This window comes from Mirounga angustirostris, unplaced genomic scaffold (genome assembly GCF_029215605.1).
Source record: "Mirounga angustirostris isolate CCGP_5_RB_7025 unplaced genomic scaffold, mMirAng1.0.hap1 SCAF_13, whole genome shotgun sequence".
NCBI classification, from domain to species: domain Eukaryota; kingdom Metazoa; phylum Chordata; class Mammalia; order Carnivora; family Phocidae; genus Mirounga; species Mirounga angustirostris.
Window position 1 is genome coordinate 23,256,993 of NW_026991721.1, and position 18,314 is coordinate 23,275,306.

Genomic DNA, 18,314 nt, shown 5'->3' on the forward strand with positions numbered 1-18,314 from the left:
GTGCAGATTATATAATATTATCAATGTCTCTTAGGGCAAAGTTTAAGACATAATAAAAACTCAAGAACTGTTTGCCCCCCTTCCTCCTTTTCTAAATAAAGGGAACGTTTTTATAATGTTCAAGTAACAATCATTATTGAAATCTCACCCCCTGAAATAAATATCCACGAGCCCCCGGATCTGAAAGAAATGAGGTCTCCTCAATTTAGAAACAAGGGAGTCTAAACCAAGCCCTGGAGAAATAAGCCAACTGGACTACTAGCTCATTTCTAACGTCTTTCTTTTTTACCCTATTCATGGTTCTGGCTGTTAGAAGCATCAATAAGATACCGAAAGGACAATGGTTGGGTTTGGAAAACAGAAAACGATTTTGTGGACTGATCAAGCATGGTTTCCTTTATCTGCTCATTGCCTACAGAATAAGCTCTCAACGGTGGCACCCTACATGCGTTAGAACAGCTCAATACTACAGGGGCACCTGGGTGGCTCAGTTGGTTAAGCGGTTGCTTTCGGCTCCGGTCATGATCCCAGGGTCCCGATATCGAGCCCCTCATCGGGCTCCTTGCTCAGTGGAGAGCCTGCTTCTCCCTCTCCCACTCCCCCTGCTTGTGTTCTATCAAATAAAATCTTACAAAAAAAAAAAAAAAGAACAGCTCAACATTGCAGCCAGGTTCCACCACCGCATCTTTCTTGATCGTACGGGGAACCTCAGCAAGGGCTTACATTTCAGTGGAGAGCCTGCTTCTCCCTCTCCCACTCCCCCTGCTTGTGTTCTATCAAATAAAATCTTACAAAAAAAAAAAAAAAAAAGAACAGCTCAACATTGCAGCCAGGTTCCACCACCGCATCTTTCTTGATCGTACGGGGAACCTCAGCAAGGGCTTACATTTCAGTGGAGAGCCTGCTTCTCCCTCTCCCACTCCCCCTGCTTGTGTTCTATCAAATAAAATCTTACAAAAAAAAAAAAAAAAAGAACAGCTCAACATTGCAGCCAGGTTCCACCACCGCATCTTTCTTGATCGTACGGGGAACCTCAGCAAGGGCTTACATTTCAGTGGAGAGCCTGCTTCTCCCTCTCCCACTCCCCCTGCTTGTGTTCTATCAAATAAAATCTTACAAAAAAAAAAAAAAAAAAAGAACAGCTCAACATTGCAGCCAGGTTCCACCACCGCATCTTTCTTGATCATACGGGGAACCTCAGCAAGGGCTTACATTTAAATTGTGGCTAAATTAGCCTCTGCAAGCTCCATTTCCCCCCCTGACCCACTTGCTGTTCCGTGGTGTCAAGAACAGCGCCTTCCACCAGAGAGCAATTTACCAGAGCTCAGCACCGGGACATTCTGCAGCGTGTAGGCCAATGAAATGTCAGGACAGCAACACACGGCGGTCAAGCTCACCAAAGAGAGGTCAAAAAAGGACAGTATTCGTGGCTTGATCAACCAGCACCCTTTGGAGGGGCACAGCGGACCGTTAGCGCCCTTGAGCAATTTGATCTTTCGCGTGGGCCATTTGAATTTGCACGGATCCCGTGGACAACAGGTTCCAGAACTCCGCCCCAGCAGGGATGCCGGGACACCGGCCCAGAGCTTTTCACATGCGGGTCTCGGGAGCAAACGTGCGTCTGAGCGGCCGCGCGGGACCCTTCCGTCTTGTGGGGCGCATCGCACTAATTGAAACCTTACCCACCGCAGGACTGCAGCGGCGTCTATAAATACCGCCTGACTGCTGACAAACAAAACGCGGGCTCCCGGCACCGCGGAGGAAGAGGCGGCGGCATGTGACCGAGGGCAGGGGCAGGGAAAAAACCCCGTTGCCTACCAGGGACGCACCCCAGCGCCGATTCCTGAAGCACAGTTTGCAAGCACACAGCCTGATGTGACCCGGGGCGCCCGCCCTCGGGAACAGAGGCCGAGCGCCGGGAAGGGAGGGTCTCGGCCGCGGGGGGACCCGGGGCTCCGGAGCGCCCCCAGCGCGCAGGGGGCCCCCAGCATGAGCACAGTAGGCGTGCAGAGGGCAGCCTCGCCAAATGGAGGGCGGGCGGGAAAGCCGGCGCGGAACGGGGGTGCCGCCGGCGCCTACAGCCGCCCGCCCCAGCCGGGTGTCTTCGCGGGCTGCGCCCCGGCCCGCCCCAGTCGGCGGAGCCCAGCGGAGCGCGGGACAAAGCGGCTGGCCTCCCTGCCCTCCCTCCCACGCCTGCCTCTGCAAAAGGGGGCCGGCAGGAAAAGATGGGCTGTCTCGGGGCGCCCGATCGCCCGCGCCCCAGCCGGGGCAGCTCTTTAGATTTGCCGCCTCCGGCCGAGGGAGAACGAGGGAGGCCAACAAGCAAACTTTCTTTTTCGATCTCCTGGCACAGCCTGGGTCCCGCGGTCGGCGGCATCCCCCCATCCCACGCTAAGCCGCACGGCTTCCCCCCCCCCACCCCGCCCCAACCCGGGTGTCGCCAGTCCGGACCCCTCCGTCCTCCTACTGCGTGGGATCTGAAGATCCTGCACCGTGCTGGGGTCCCCATCCGGTTGCCCCCAAATGTGACTTTTTCCCCAAGCCGCCTCCCCCCCCCCACCCCCCCGGCCCGTGCCCCGCCAGTCTATGCCCAGAGTGCACGGCGATTTCGTGCTCAATCCTGTGCGGTCGCTGAGCGGACAACTCCAGCCCCTCCCCGGGACTTCCCCACTCACCCCCTTGGGGTCCCGGGGCTGAGTCACCTCGAGTTGCGCACACCCGCAGCTCGCCTCCGCCCGAGACTCTGCGCGCCCGGGACAAAGTTTCCGGTCTTCCCGAGAAAGTTTTCTCACCGGAGAGCGACGAGGGACCTGGAGAGCTCTGCCGCCGCGCTCTGCCCAGCTCTCCCTCCTCCCTCCCGGCGCAGCGCTGGCCTCTGCGGGGTCGCGTCCAGCCTCCCGTCCGCCAGCGCGGGTCCACGAACGCCGCGGCCGCGGAGCTCCCCGCGCCCGGCTGGTGACACGTTTCCCTCCTCTCTCCTCTCAAGGCCGCCTCCTCCCCCTCCTTCTCCTCCTCCTCCTCCCACTTTTCCTGTCCTGTGCTCATCGCTTTAGTTTCTCTCCTGCGCCCCCACCCCACCCCACTTCAACCCCTCCTACTCCTCCTCCCCTGCAGCGATTCTCACCCGGCTGGGGAGGGGCGAGGGGGAGGAGGCGCCTGCACTTTCATCCAGATCAACAATTTCAGGAAATCCAACTCTTAACTTGAAAAGCCTGGGAGGATGCAACAGGTCGAGAGAGCTCACACAAGAGGAGATCCCCCGCAAACCTGCACCGTGGGATCTCCGCCGCAACCCCCTACCAAGGGAAACTCTACCAGGAAGCCATGGGATTGTTTCTAAGGCTCAGTAGAGTCCCCGAGAGCCTGGGACTTTCGCTGTTGTTTCAAGGAACAGTCCCCAGGCCGATTCCAGGAACAGTTGTTTTAAGTGCATTAATGAAAATATAATTCCAGTGAGGTCTCTCCCTTAGATTTGCAAAACCCTTTTAAAGCTCCCAAATTCTCTTTCCAGCTGAAGGTTTAGTGAATTGGAGGGACCCTCAGAGTTTGAAACAACAGAAAACCAGCCAATCTCAAAATTAAAACCAGTGTAAAATTATTTTCTTTTTCTTTCTTTCTTTTTTTTTTTCTTTTTGCAGGTGGTAAGAATTTGAGGCGGTTGTTTTCAGGAGCCACTGGCTTGTATAATTTCACCCTATGGTTGAGCAGGAAATACTTTTAAAATGCTGCCTGCTCGAACATCACACTTAGGCTTTGAAACCACAGTTGACATTTGCTGAAGAAAAGATGTGCCTTTTTATGTCAAAACTGAGGAAAAAATAAATGTTTATTTTGATCACTGTACCCTTACAAGACCTGGGTAAGCGAGGGTTGCTGGTCAGGGTTTGCCCAAGGGAGGGGGCTTGAGGGGGTTTGATGAAGCTTCCCCAGCCCCACTTGTCCAATGATAGTAAAGGATTCTCAATACAAACCCCAGGGGGGTGAAGAGACCTTAAATCTCATCCCAGGAATCACACACATGGAGAAGCTCCAGGCTCTGGGCACGGGCTGGGGAAAGGAAAGCATGAGGGGCAGGGACTTGAGGGATGTCCTCAAGGCAGCTGTGCTGAGGTCTCAAGAGCCAAAGCCTAGCGCCTGAAGGTCAAAGCTTGTATCCCACCTCCTCCTGTTACTGGCTGCAGGGTATTAGCCAAGTTACTTAGCTGTGCTACACCTCAATTTCCTCCTATGAAAATGGGGATCAAAGTAGTAGTGATCTCAGGGTTGCTATGAGGATGTAATGAATTCATAAGGAGAAAGCGCTTAGAGTCTCTGCCCATTTCAACAGAAATTAAGCCATCATTATTACTATTATTATCTCACAGGTCAGGAAAGCGAAAAAGGAGCTATTTCTACAGGGTTGCAGGAAGCCCTGGTTGGGCAAACTCCTTCTACATTCTAACTCCCTCATCTCCTTCAAGTCTTTGCTCAGGGAGGCCCACCCTCTTCTATTTCTATTTTTCCTTTTGTCCATTGCATCTATCACCTTGTAAGGTATTACAGAATTTATTTTTTTTAGAAAATGTATCTCTCTCCCACCACCTCCTACTTCCAGGCCAGCACATCAGCTCTACAGACACATGGATTTGTTCTGTTCACTGATAGGGTTCAAGATCCTAGAACAGTGCCTGGCACATAGTATGCACCGAGTAAATATCCACGAATGGAAAAATCCATGAATGGATTCATTCAGCAAATTGATACCGTGCTGGTAAGATGGGTTGGGCACTATTCAATAAGAAAAAAAAAAACTTAATCACTAGGCCTATTCAAGGATAAAAGAGGCTCCCTCTGGGAGAAATGTGCTCCCTAGTAAAGAGAAGTACCCGAGATGTAGGCGATGCTACCTTGGTGGGGAAGCCATAAAAGAGTATTCAAGGACCGGAAGGGAGGTTTAAAGAGGTTAAAGTCTCTTCTAAAGCTAAGAGTTGCAAATTTTGTAACCTGAGTTTTCTTAAAATGAGAAGTAGCCAACATTTGGTGTAAATCAAATTAGATCTTCTCTCTAATAACTATTACTACCAGTATCTTCTACTTGTCACCACCCACATTTTTACCAAAATTCTATCTAAATGCCAATGGAACATTGCCGTTTTTTAAGAAACAGAATTTTGCTAGGAGAAACCAATACAGATCATTCTATTTACACATTGATTTATGGAGATGAAAACTGTAGGTCTTTGTTAGATATATCAGGTATGCAGCTTGCCATGGTCACAGCCTCTGGAATGGAAGGTGGCTGAACCAAGGTCCCTGCTGAAAAGGCCGGCCTTAGGCATCCCCTTTAAGATCAAGGGCAGGTACCTAACCCAAACGCAGCCAAACTCTGTAACAAACCTCTGTGACCAGAAAGGGTACACTGGGCCAATCAGATTCCATTTCAGGAATGCAAACACACACAGGTGCACACGTGTGAGCACACACACACACACACACAGCTAGTATCCAGAACAGAAGCTGAGAGGTCATGACTTTATCTAAACTCTCGATTCTAGAAGCTGCATCCTCTGTGGACCAGCTAGATGTAGATTACAGGTAACATATTTTCTTAACCCCACGGTGTCAACATTTTTTAAATTACTTGCCAATATGTAAGAATCAGAACACTTCATGCAAAATTGTGGATTTTCAGCTTGCCTTGACAAATCTGAAAGGCCTGGCGCTGTTCATGCTGCGAGCTCGCACAGCCACAATAAGCTAGTGTTAGAGCTCATCTCCCTCTAGACAGGGCAGGCAAGATTCAGATTGCCACAGTCTCAACCACTTCTTGACCCCAACCTGCTTCATCCACTTCCCTGCCATCCCTGGTACAGCTAGAGATGGGATGCTGTTAGGAGGGGCCAGAGCTTTGAGGAAGCAGACATAATGCAAGAGAATAGCATGGGTTCAGATCATTTTTCTCCCCAGCAGGAGAACCTTTCCTTTTAACAAAACCTCGCTTGACAAGGCATGACGTTCACACTACTGAAATAAAGGAAACTCTGGAATAGATATGGAGGCAAGTGGGCATCAAGACAGGGAGAAGCAGAGGCCCTCCTTGGGGCTGCCTTGGGATCAAAACCACCCTCCAGTTTCTGTTCTTCTAGGTGTATTGTTCTCCTTTTCCTTTGTTCCCATAACAATGCCTGCCCACCCCATCTTCATAACTCATTTCTGTCCCCCAAAGCCTAGCCAGACCAAGTTCAGAAAGGGCGAGGTGACTTGTCCAAAGTTATACAAAAGGTAAAAAAAAAAAAAAAAAAAGGATAACGCAGGGATTCCTGATACCAATTCAGCCCTCTTTGTACTACACGATACTCCCTCTTGGTAGGATTAAGTGCGTCTGTCTATGAATGATAATTAAAATCACTTGAATTTCCAAAATCATAGTATTGAATGCCTCAAGGATCTGTAGTATGCAATAGGTGTAAAATAAATATGTGCTAACCTTGGGCATTCAAGTTTGGACCTCCCCTTCCATAATACTCCAATGTCTCATACAATGTCTTAAAGGCATTCCAATGAAGAAAAGCATCATATTCTTTCATACGTTTTCTCCTTTTTGCAGATGGAAAACTGGAGGTCCTGAAAATCCAAGATCCTTTGCACAGAGTTTGTGAGGAGCACAGGCAGGTCCCCCAGGCGTGGGAAGCTTTAGAACATACAGTGTTTCAGGTTCTCAGAGCTCCAGTCCTAAAATAAGTTAACGTAGTTACTCATGATAAATGCCAATCTAGATACAGAACTTGTGTAAGTGCTCAGAATATGTCCACAGCTCTGCACCATCCATAAAAACATGACCATTTGAGAAATAAGCTCAGTATCTGATCTAACACCAGGATATAAAATCAGTGACCTCTGGTACAGCAGGAAGACTTCATGCACAGTTGGAAAAAAAGCTTGCCCTCCTGTCCTCTTTTTAACTTCCACAGCACACAAACTGAGGAACCTGAAGTTTGTTCTTTGAAGAATTTTGGATGATACAAACAAAGAGTTGTCATCCTTTCCTTGGGAAAAATGGAGTGTTTCTGGTATGTTGGTTGTTGGTCTCTTTGACTTTTGGTATGGGGAAGTATCCAGCCTCTACTCGAAAGGGGCTGGCAATTAGTTTGAGATTGTATTTTGAGAATGACTTGAATGAGCACATCTTAAAAGTAAAAAGAATTTAATAATCCTACCCGAATTTTTCCCCGGGTAATCCAGATTTCAACTATTCCTTCCCACAATTCCAAGTCAGTCAGTTAGTTGACAGATACTGACTGGTCACCTAGTAGTACCAGCTACTGGGGATGCCAGTGAATAAGACAAAGTCTCTACCATCGAGGGGCAGCAAACAAACAATAAACATACAAATGAACACACAAAGGAGATAATTTCAAGAACTGGCCTTTGCTGTGAGGAGGCTAAGGAGTGCTGGAGTGACCACAGGGAAGAGAAGTGCTTTATCCAGGGTCATCAGGGATGGCCTCTCAGCCAGGGTAGCTTTGGCCCTGTGATTTAAATGATGAAAAAAAAATCCATAGCAACAGAGGGATGTTCCAAACAGAAGACATGACCAGTACAGAGACCTTGAGTTGGGAAGAAGCTTGGCAAGTGACAGGGATGAGAAGAAATCCATTATGGTGGAAGCATAGAAACCAGGAGGAAAGGGGAACAAGAGGGGGACTACAAAATAGATCGGGGTCAGATCCCATAGGACCTGATAAGTCAGGGTAAGAGTTTGGCTACAGTGGGACGTCATCAGAGGAGTTTAGAGAAGAAGTAACATGATCTGGCTGATGGTTGGCAGATGAACTAGAAGAAAGGCAAGAGGGAGGGCAGCCCTTTTGAGGAGGTGGCCTCAGTAGACCAAGAAGAGATGACGATGTTTGGATTCAGTGTGAAGCAATTATATTTGTCAAACATGGACTTGGAGATGATGGAACTTTCTGATGGATTGGCCATGTGAGGAAGGTTAGGCATCATGGGTGAGGCTTCGGTTTTTTGTTTGAGCAACGGGGTGGATAGTGGTGCCATTCATTGAGATGGGAAAGACAGAATGGAGAGTGCAGTCAGAAGGAGAATCCATAGTTCTGTGGTAGCTCAGTAGAGTTTGAAAAGCCTGGGTGAGAGCCAGGCAGAGATGTCCAATAGACATTTGAATATATGAGATGGTGGTGAGGGATGGATAAATTTGAGGGATAAATTTGAGACCTCTCAGTGTATATAAATGGTATTGAAAACCAAAAGACTGCATGCGATGCTTTGGGGGGTGAGTATGGACAGAGAGGAGAAGCCAGGAAGACTAGAGGAGTCTAATAAAAGAAGAGCAACCAGCAGAGGAATGAAAAACAATGAGTTGCTAATGAGATGGGGAAGTCCAAGGGAGTGTGGTACAGAGCCCTAGAGAAGATGTACCGGGAAGGAAGAGTCGGTCAAGGATGTCCAATGCTGTCAAAAAGTGAAATGAGAACAGAGAATTAACTTTTATTCGACAAAGCCATATTGGTGACCTTGATAAGGGTCCTTTCAGTGGAGTGGTGTGGGAGGAAATCCCATCAGAGTGGGCTGAGGGGAGAAAGAGTTGGAGAGGAGACAGAGAATACTAAACTCTTTCAAAGAGTTCTGCCATGAAGAGCAGTAGAGAAATGGGACTGTACCTGGAGGGGGGTACAAAGTCAAGAGAAAGTCTGTTGATTTGATGGTTTGATTACTTTTAAATGGGTGATAACCAGTAAGGCATGTTCTGAAGGCTGATGGGAATTATCCAATGGAGAGGGAAATTGATTTATGTCCCTACTCACAGTTCGGTGGGATGGGGTAGGAGAAGTAAATGCTCTTTTGAGTGCATTCTCCAAATGTGGCACCTTTAAACACACTTTTAAATTTTTTATTTTTTATTCATTGAATGTTTATATTTGCAAGCTCTTTTACTTTTCTGCGATTATGGAATTGTGTTGATCTGGTTGGAAGATTTAAACATTTTAAAATGTAATATATTCACATGTTGAGACTATGATCAGATGTTAGGGTGAACACTGCCCAAGTAAGATTTTGATATGCACAGGGAAAGTTCTCGTGTCAGGGCTTCTGCATCACACGCTGTGAGAGACAATCAGTCGCTAGAATTACAGTATGAACGGTGTCTTCTGCAATCAGGCAAAATGGCAGGCTTGAGTTAAAGATTCTTTGGGCTAGCTCCTCTGCCAACCAACCACGGGTGCAGATCCAGGTCCAGACTTTCTCCACTGATGTAGGAATCTGGCTGTAGACATCAACCCGCTCACCACTGCCACCTCCAAAGATGCCGACATTGTATTGCCCGATCCACCTCTAAGAAGGCCTTTTGCATCCAGAGGCAACGGAAGACATTCATAGCAAACCATGTTCCCCAATTTTTTGTGTCACAATGTAAGACCAGCACATGCTCAATCCGGCTCTGCACCTTCAGGCAAGACTGAATGGGAAACATTCCAAATAAATACTCAAAGATGTTCCCCAAAAAGTTCTTTCATCTCCTTAGTCATTGGAGCAGGCATTTGGGAATGCCTGCCCACATCTTACCCTCTTCCCCAGGAACATACCCTCTCTCCCAGATTTTGCAGGATGGGGCAGTGAATCATCCTACGACTTGTGACAGGTCTTGGGAGGGGGCACCTGACAGAAGAGCAGGTGAGGAGCACCAGTCAGACTACCCTTTAAGGATTCAGATACTGTGTAAAATGGCTAGTCTCCTGGCACCATGTCTCCCCCAGCAGAACCTGGCTTGGTGTGCTCCTGGCTTCCTGGCAGCACTCAGATTCATCACTACCCTCTGCCTTCAAGTACTCAGGACTGGCCTCCCTAGGGCCTTCATCCCTGTCTCTGCCCATCAATGCAAGAAGCCAGGGCTCAAGGTTACCCTTAATCCTCCAGACTGTCATCACCGTATGGCCATTTCCATTCCCATTTGTGACCTGTCTCCCAGCCCTTCCCCGTTCCCCAGAACCTTCTGTTGTGTGCTCTGGAACCTGCAGTCAACACTCTTAGAAATCATTGAGGACCCCAAAGAACTTTTGTTTGTATGGGTCATATCCATCAATACATACTGGATTTGAAATTAAACAGGGAAATTAACTTATTAACTTTAAAATAACTGATAAAACCATGAAATATTTTATGAAAACCATTTTTTTTAAGGCAAGGGAAGAATGGCATTGTTCTACATTTCTGCAAAGCTCTTTAACTTCTGGCTTAATAGAAGACAGCTGGACTCTCCTATCCACTTCTGCATTCAATCTGTGGGGTTATCACACATCACATGCGTGGCCTCTGGAAAATTCCACTGTGCACTTGTAAGAGAATGAGAGTGAAAAGGCAAATAATATCATAGTCTTGCTATGAAAATAGTTTTTGATTTATGGATGTCTGACAGGATCTCAGAGACTCCCTGAGGTTCCTGAACTACACTTTGAGAATCACTGTTCTAACTGAGCCCTCGTTCTCCCCTGAGGACCTTCCCTCCCCCAAAATCCTCTCAAATGGTGGTGGGTTCTCTCCACCAATCCTTCTATCCCTGGACTGTGAAGGAGAGTGCTTGCTTTCCTTGCTCCTTGTGCCACTTTCGAGACCACATTCCCTTCTTAAAACTCCCCATCGAACTATCAGATGAGTCTACTCACTTCCCTTCCTTGTTATGGTCATTGCAGGCTCCCAGGTTTTTCCCCTCTTCCCTGGAAGCTTTAAGTCCCCATTCATGGTCACTGCCATAGCTACTGCTCCTGTTGTGATTCCTGATGATTTCAATATTCATAGACAAAATCCTTCTAATGTCCTGGCAGCTCGGTTCCTTGACCTCTGCTCTAGTGACCTTTTTCCCCAGTCTACTGCAGTCACTCACTCTAATGGTCAGTCTTGACTTTGTCATTTCCTCTTGCCACCCTCTCCCACTAACTTTCCAGTTCACCCCTCCAGTACCCTGACTCCCATAGTTCTGCAACTCCCTGAAAGGCCTATCATTCCTCACTTCCCTCCTCACCCAGATTAGATTTTATTATATTAACTTCCTTGAATGCATCCTACACTCCCTTGCCATTTCTCACTTCATTGTATTTGCTTTGCTAGGTCAAGGTTGTCCAGTCTGATTCTCCTCCTCCTTGGTGCCTGCATCAGTTTAAGCGTGCCTGGAGAAACACACCCAACCACACTGCTGGATTTCACTTTAAATCCACACTCACCACCCTCACCACACCAGTTGTCTCTAGTGTAGTCACTGTCCCGCTGTCTCCAACATTCCCAAATTTTCTCACACATCCTCACTCTCATCTGAGAACCTTTGTTCCTTCTTTGATCGAGAACATAGGAACATAATTTCTATAATGCTGTGGCCTGAAGGTCTGTCTCCCCCCAAATTCATATGTTGAACCCCTTGTCCCCAGTGCGATGGTATTTGGAGGGGGGCCCTTTTTGAGGCGATTAGGGTTAGATGAGGTCATGAGGATAGGGCACTCATGATGGCATTAGTGCCCTCACCAAAAGAGAAAGAGACACGAGATCATTAATCTCTCTCTCTCTGTCTCTCTCAACCAAGGAAAAGTCATGTGAGTGGGCATCTGCAAGCCGTGGAAAGGGTCCTCACCAAGAACCAAATCTGCCAGTACCTTGATCTTGGACCTCCCAGCCCCCATACATGTGAGAAAATGATGTCTGTTGTTTAGGTTCCCGGCCTGTTCGTTATAGCAGCCCGAGCTGACGAACACACCTATGTTGCCACAGCTGCACCTATCTACCTGTCAGAGTCAGCTGCCGTGCTCTGCCTCCCGCCTATTGCTGGAGACCAAGCTGCTGGTGCTGAATCTGAGGCCAACCTCCGTTGTGCACCAGACCCCGTCCCCCACGCTCCTCATCTTTTCGGAGGGAATGTGGGATGACCCTCCATCACTCCCACCATCTTGGTTTATGTAGAGCAAAACGCCTTGAAAGAGTTTCCCATATTCATTGTCCTTACTATTCCTTCTCTTTTTCTTTCTTTGACCCTCTCCAGTCAGGCTTTCATCCTCTCCGTTCTGAGGAAACCACTGTCAAGGTTGTCCATGATCTCCACGTCACATGGGAGCTCAATAAATACTTGTTGAAGGAATGAACGAACGAGTCCTCAGATCGTGAGGACCTCACAACAGAAGAGTTGCACCAGCGTGAGCATATGCACGCAGAGACACACACAGTTAGAGGGAGATGGGGAGGGGTGGTGGGAATCCTCTTCCTGGCCCCAGCAACCTTGAAACCCAGCTTGTCCTTGTTTCCCTGAGAGGCCCCAGCCCTTTCATTTGAGATAGTGGGGTGTAGGGTATGGGGCGCGGGTGAGGCTGTCCTTTGCAACGCATGTCTTGATCAAGACAGTCATCTTACTATAAGCCAACCCTTGCAGTCAAGAAGTGTCTCCTTGTGGGGAAGAAGCCTACATTTTAGTCCTTTGGGGAGCAGTTCCTCAATCTATTGGGATCCCAGGTGCAAACACAAGTTGGTTTTCAGGGATTTTATAAGGTCTAAATGAGATTTATGAGAGTTATGTGAAAAATGTATATAGTCCTTGCCACACTTGTACGATCTGATAGAAAAGTAATGAAGCACCACATTCAAACATTGTGTGTTTTTTGTCCATTAATGTTTGCTTTTCTAGATAAATAATCCCAATTCCTTTATCGTAAAGCCTAGGATTGTCTTCAGTTCCCAATTTGGTTTACATATGTTTTAGCCTTTCTTTATACTGGAATATTTATTGTATTACCACAACACAAACATACCGTCGTGTTAAAAAATACCGTTGAATGTAAGGGAGACTTCAACCAAGAACATGGAAATAAAATGGCAATCTTAAAACATGACATTCAGACCCTCCCCACGTTGAAAACAGGTAAAATAAAAATAAGGAGCATAATCACATTAATATAATGATGTAAGATCGCAGTCTGCGTTGGATATGTACAGAGGCAAATGGAATAAGCAAGAATGTGTTTATGATTATTCATTCCTGTCTGAGGGGGAGGTGAGAGCAGCAGGGGGAAGTGGGGGTGGGGGGGGGACGGGAATGGGAGAAAGAAGGAGATAGGGAGAGAAAGACAGGGAAAGCGTCCTGGCCAGGATAGTTCATCTAGGCTATGGTCAAGAGGCCTGATGAAAAATTCCTTGGGACAATCTAGGCCATGTTCCTCAGAGTCAGAACCCCCCATGCAATCCTACCCATGAGTATGGTGTCCTGGGTACCCTGATATGCCCCCAAGGTGCATCCTGTGCAAAGTAAGCTTTTTACTCATACTAACTAGATTCTCCAGAGCCTAATGTATAAACTAAGATACTAGTTAATCTATAGTCAGTAATATTGGTTTCTAGGACTCTTCCTAGAATCACATTGGTAAATGATCTCTTCAGGTGAGTTAGCATTAGTAGGAAATTTATTCATTTTCCATTTTAATATAAATCTTCCTTTGCAAGATGGAATCCCCTTTATACCAAAAGCACTGCACATTCTTTCCTCTTCTTTCCCTTCTACCTCTTCCTCTTTACCCTCCTCCTCCTTCTCTTCTCCTTCTCTTCCCCTTCTCCTTCTCTTCCCCTTCTCCTCCTCCTCCTCTTCCCCCTCCTCCTTCTTCTTCTTCTCCTTCTTCTCCTTCTCCTCCTCCTCCTCCTCCTCCTCCTCCTCCTCCTCCTCCTCCTTCTTCTTCTTCTTCTTCTTCTTCTTCTTCTTCTTCTTCTTCTTCTTCTTCTTCTTCTCCTTCTTCTCCTTCTCCTCCTTCTCCTCCTCCTCCTCCTCCTCCTCCTCCTCCTCCTCCTGCTCCTCCTCCTCCTCCTTCTTCTTCTTCTTCTTCTTCTTCTTCTTCTTCTTCTTCTTCTTCTTCTTCTTCTTCTTCTTCTTCTTCTTCTCCTTCTTCTCCTTCTCCTTCTTCTCCTTCTTCTCCTCCTTCTCCTCCTCCTACTCCTCCTCCTCCCCCTCCTCCTCCCCTCCTCCTCCTCCTCCTCCTCCTCCTGCTCCTCCTCCTCCTCCTTCTTCTTCTTCTTCTTCTTCTTCTTCTTCTTCTTCTTCTTCTTCTTCTTCTTCTTCTTCTTCTTCTTCTACTTCTTCTTCTCCTCCTCCTCCTCCTCCTTCTTCTTCCCCCATCTCTCTCTCACACACACACAGGAAAACACAAATATGGAATCAATAATAACAACAATTACAATTGACATAAAGGTATGATGTACTGACACTGTGCCAAGTGTGTTGAACGCAGTATCTCCCATCTCAGACAACGCTATGACATGGGTGCTATGATTACTCCCATTTTACAGATGAAGAAATCCAGTCTCACGTGGGTGGTTTAGTCCTTTCTCAAGGTCACACACTTGTCAGAAGTAAAAATAACCCCAAGGTTTTATTTCCCACTGTAAGAGCTTCCCTCCCCTCAGTCAACTTGACCTCCAAAACGAGGGCGAGGGAGTTGCATAGCTGTTTGCGGAAGATAAATATTCTCATCCAAACCACCAACTGCAGGGAAGTTTTGTGCTGGACATGGGAAATAAGGAGAATTCTGCAGTAGTAGAAAGCAAATGGAGGAAAGATGCCCTGTCCCCTAGGACCGCAGTACCCAGCGGTGCTTGAATGTCTCCTGCAGTCAAGGTGAGCCAAGCCAGCGAGTGGATGGCTGCCCTTCACAAAGAACTCTCTGTTCATTCTCTAGCATTAAGTGGGGCAGTTCTGGACTGATAGGAACACAGACCAGCCCATTACTCACCGTCTGTTCTATTTCTCCTCCTAAGTACGATATTCATTTATTGGAGTTTGGGTGTTTCGGCATAGTTTCCATCAACGAAGTCTAGCTTAGATCTCGACGATGGGTGTCTCTTAGACTGTTCTCTGAGGAAGGGTGATACCACAAGACACAGCTACTATTACTGGAGAAAGGCTCCTTAGCTAAATAATTTTGGGAAGTACTACATACAATAGCATAACACGCATCAGTATCCTTCCCCTGCATCCCAGGCAGGCTGCCTTAGCACTTAGCACACCCTCCCTTAGAGCCTCGCCTCCGTGTGTCACTGTGATAGGTCACTTGTCTCCGCTCACAAGTTATGCAATCAAGAACTTGGAAGTGAAAAAGAAAAAAAGAATTTGGAGGTGGTCTGCAGGAAAGAAACTCAATAATTTCATTGCTTTTCATGGAATACTATCAACAGTTTGAGGGTATGGTGCTCCTCAGAACATGAGTGGGGAGATGCTGTCCTAGGCAGAATTGAATGCCAGTCAAATTTGCTTTGAAGAGGGCCCGGGATTAAATAAGATCAAGGCAGGATCTTAATTGAGTCTACTCAGTAGACTCTGCCTTCTGATTTTTAATTTCTTGGATGACTAATCTACTGATAGTATCCTAAATTTATAGGGAAAAAAAAATCCCTGCTTCACTTTCCACTGCAGAAACAAACTGAGTAACCTTGAACAATCATTCCCCTGACCTGCCCAAGTACCTCATCTGGGCTGGAGAAAAGAGTGAAGAAGCAGTCACCTTCTTCCTAAGAAAGGATGACGAGACCAGAGAGAGATGTGAACTAAGGACCTCTGCTAGTAAATTAGCACAAGCAGCTGTGTCTGTTGGGAACACACTGGGTAGCAGACACCCACTGAGCCCTCAGAAGACAGGCACTCATTTCCTCCCTCCAGTCTGCCTCTGATGCACCGCGGACCCATCCATGTGGGGAATACCCAGAACCTAGCACTGAATACCCAGAACCCAGCACCGTGCCTCTGCTGAAGAGACACTCAATAAATATTTATTAACGGAAGGAAGGGAGGGAGGAAGGAAACAGATTGAGGTTTGTAGATGTTAACTTACTCAACGTCACACCTCTTTTTTTTTTTTTTAAAGATTTTATATATTTATTTGACAGAGAGAGCGAGAGAGCACAAGCAGGGGGAACAGTAGAGGGAGAGGGAGAAGCAGGCTCCCTGCTTGTGGGGCTCGATCCCAGGACCCTGGGATCATGACCTGAGCGGAAGGCAGATGCTTAACCATCTGAGCCACCCAGGCGCCCCCAACATCACACCTCTTGCAAGCAGGAGAGTCAGGACTCGGAGGCAGTGTGGCTGGGTTCTTCCACACCTCACCAAACTGCCGCATCTTTGTTAACCAGCACACGACCAGCCCTGAGGAGCCGGCTTGAGGCTCCAGCCACACTTGCTCAGAGCGTCAGCTTTGGCATTATTATAGCTGGTGCAATCGAAATTGGTGCATTGATAGGGCACTTTTGGGGGGCTGCCTGATAATAACAGCTAAAACTTGTTGAGCGCTTACTATGTGCTGGGCACAACACTAAGAACTTGACACAACTCATTTCCATGACCAGCCCGGGAAATCGGTGCAATTATAACCCCCGCTTTACAGATGATGAAACTGAGGAGCTGAGAGACTAGGTGACCACCCCTAATTAAGTGGTGGAAGGAGGATCTGAACTGAGGCTGTTTAACTCTCAAATCCCTGCTCTTAGCCTCTTTTCCTAAATCTGTTCCTTCTGTCTGATGACAGACATCCCGAAGGAAAAAGACAGAGGCAAGTACCACCCAAAGCTGGATAATTAAATAGATTTATTTTATTACTTTACCCCTTAAAAGTGTTTGCATCATTCTAAGCACATCACAAGTATCAACTCATTTAATTCTCATACTACCATGAAACAATAGCACGAGGCTGGTCCTCTTATTATTCCCACTTCATAGATGAGGAAACGGAGGCATCGTCTCTGTAGATGGGAAACTTGCCCACACAGCGGGTGACACAGATGGGATCCAAACCCAGACAGCCCAGCTCCTTAGTCCTTAGGTTAAACCACCACAGAGTGCTGTCTGCTGAGAGCAAGTGGGCACCTCATTTAAAAGTGAGATACCGGGGCGCCTGGGTGACTCCGTCGTTAAGCATCTGCCTTGGGCTCAGGTCATGGTCCCAGGGTCCTGGGATTGAGCCCCGCATCGGGCTCCCTGCTCTGCAGGAAGCCTGCTTCTCCCTCTCGCACTCCCCCTGCTTGTGTTCCCTCTCTCGCTGTGTCTCTGTCAAATAAATAAAATCTTTAAAAAAAAAAATGAGATACCCTCCCACTAGCAGGGGGGGAGGATGGCCGCAAACAGGAACACAGAATCATCCTGGAAGTTAAGGGGCCAGGGAGCTTGAATGACTTAACCACTGTTCAATTTAGATTTCCTGGCTGAATGGGTTCCTGTTAGTCCCACTGGAAATTAATAGCTGATTGTTTCTTTGCATTCTTGTGGGAGGGGTGGGCCATCCTCGTCGGGCTGCTAGCCATGGAAAAGTAAGCTCTCCACCAGCGTCAAGGCAGGTAAAGAGGACCAAATCCCTGTGGCAGAGATGGACCAACTCCTGCTTACTCGGCTGGTCTAGGAGCTGGGCCCTGTTCTCCCCGCGGCAGGAAACCTGCCCTGGGCTCAGTTCACAGCTCTTGTGATGGAGGGAGCAGGAGGATGGAGGGAGGAAAGAAAAGACGAGTCCGGTTATTTGTTAGAAGGGACATTTCTAAGGCAGTGATGAGGAGCTGCACCCACAGCATCGGTGGGAGGGACAGAGCCAGCCACCGTGAATCCTGCTTAGCTCTGCAAGACTGTCCCCAGCTACGCCGTGAAGAGGGCAGACGTGAGCTCCAGAGGGTGGGAGTGATATCGGTCCAGGGGCAGGACAGGTGCTCAGTGAATATATGTTAAATATCTTGGGACATGAATATAAGTTCATAGCACCTCAAAGAGTTGGACCTTACTTTTCTCTGGCCCAAAATATTTCCCTCCCTTTTCTGTTTACCCCTGTGACTAAAGGGATGCTAAATGAAGCCTGAGCCACGGACCTCATTCCCAGCCACTCTTTGCCCCCACCTCACCCTATGCTGGGTCTCAGGAGCTGCTGGTGGTCTGGGAAAAGGCAGTACCGCATACAGGTCAAGGGTGCAGGCTATGGAGGCGAGCCAGGTTTCAGCGCTGGTCCAGCAACATACCAGTGTGAACTTGGGCAGTTTACTTAACTTCCCTGGACCTGGAGCACCCCGATCTCTTGCTCTCCCGGATAAACACCGACTTCCCCCTCCACGAGCCAGGTCAAGGGCTTATCCTTCCCCTGCATCCCAGGCAGGCTGCCCTAGCACTTAGCACACCCTCCCTTAGAGCCTTGCCTCCGTGTGTCACTGTGATAGGTCACTTGTCTCCACTCACCAGTTACGCAATCAACGACACCATGTTAGGTATCTCCAAATCCCAACACCTAGGCGATTCCTGAGATATCACAGAGGCTTTTACGGAAGAGGAAAAGTGGGAA

The 18,314-nt window shown here is 47.9% G+C and overlaps 1 protein-coding gene across 7 annotated transcripts in view; it reads right to left on the reverse strand.

Moving 5' to 3' along the window:
- PRR5L (proline rich 5 like) overlaps window positions 1–3,040 on the reverse strand; it is a 72,366-nt gene extending 69,326 nt beyond the window's left edge. For 2 of the 7 annotated variants that reach the window (XM_064576627.1, XM_045893886.3), the window contains exon 1: window positions 2,793–3,039. The gene's annotated coding sequence lies outside the window, so the exon portion shown is untranslated. Of the gene's footprint in view, window positions 1–1,318; window positions 2,442–2,675 lie in introns of those variants that run through there. The other 5 variants (XM_045893889.3, XM_045893888.3, XM_064576628.1 and 2 more) reach the window with 5 other exon arrangements.
- Window positions 3,041–18,314: the final 15,274 nt, after the last annotated feature.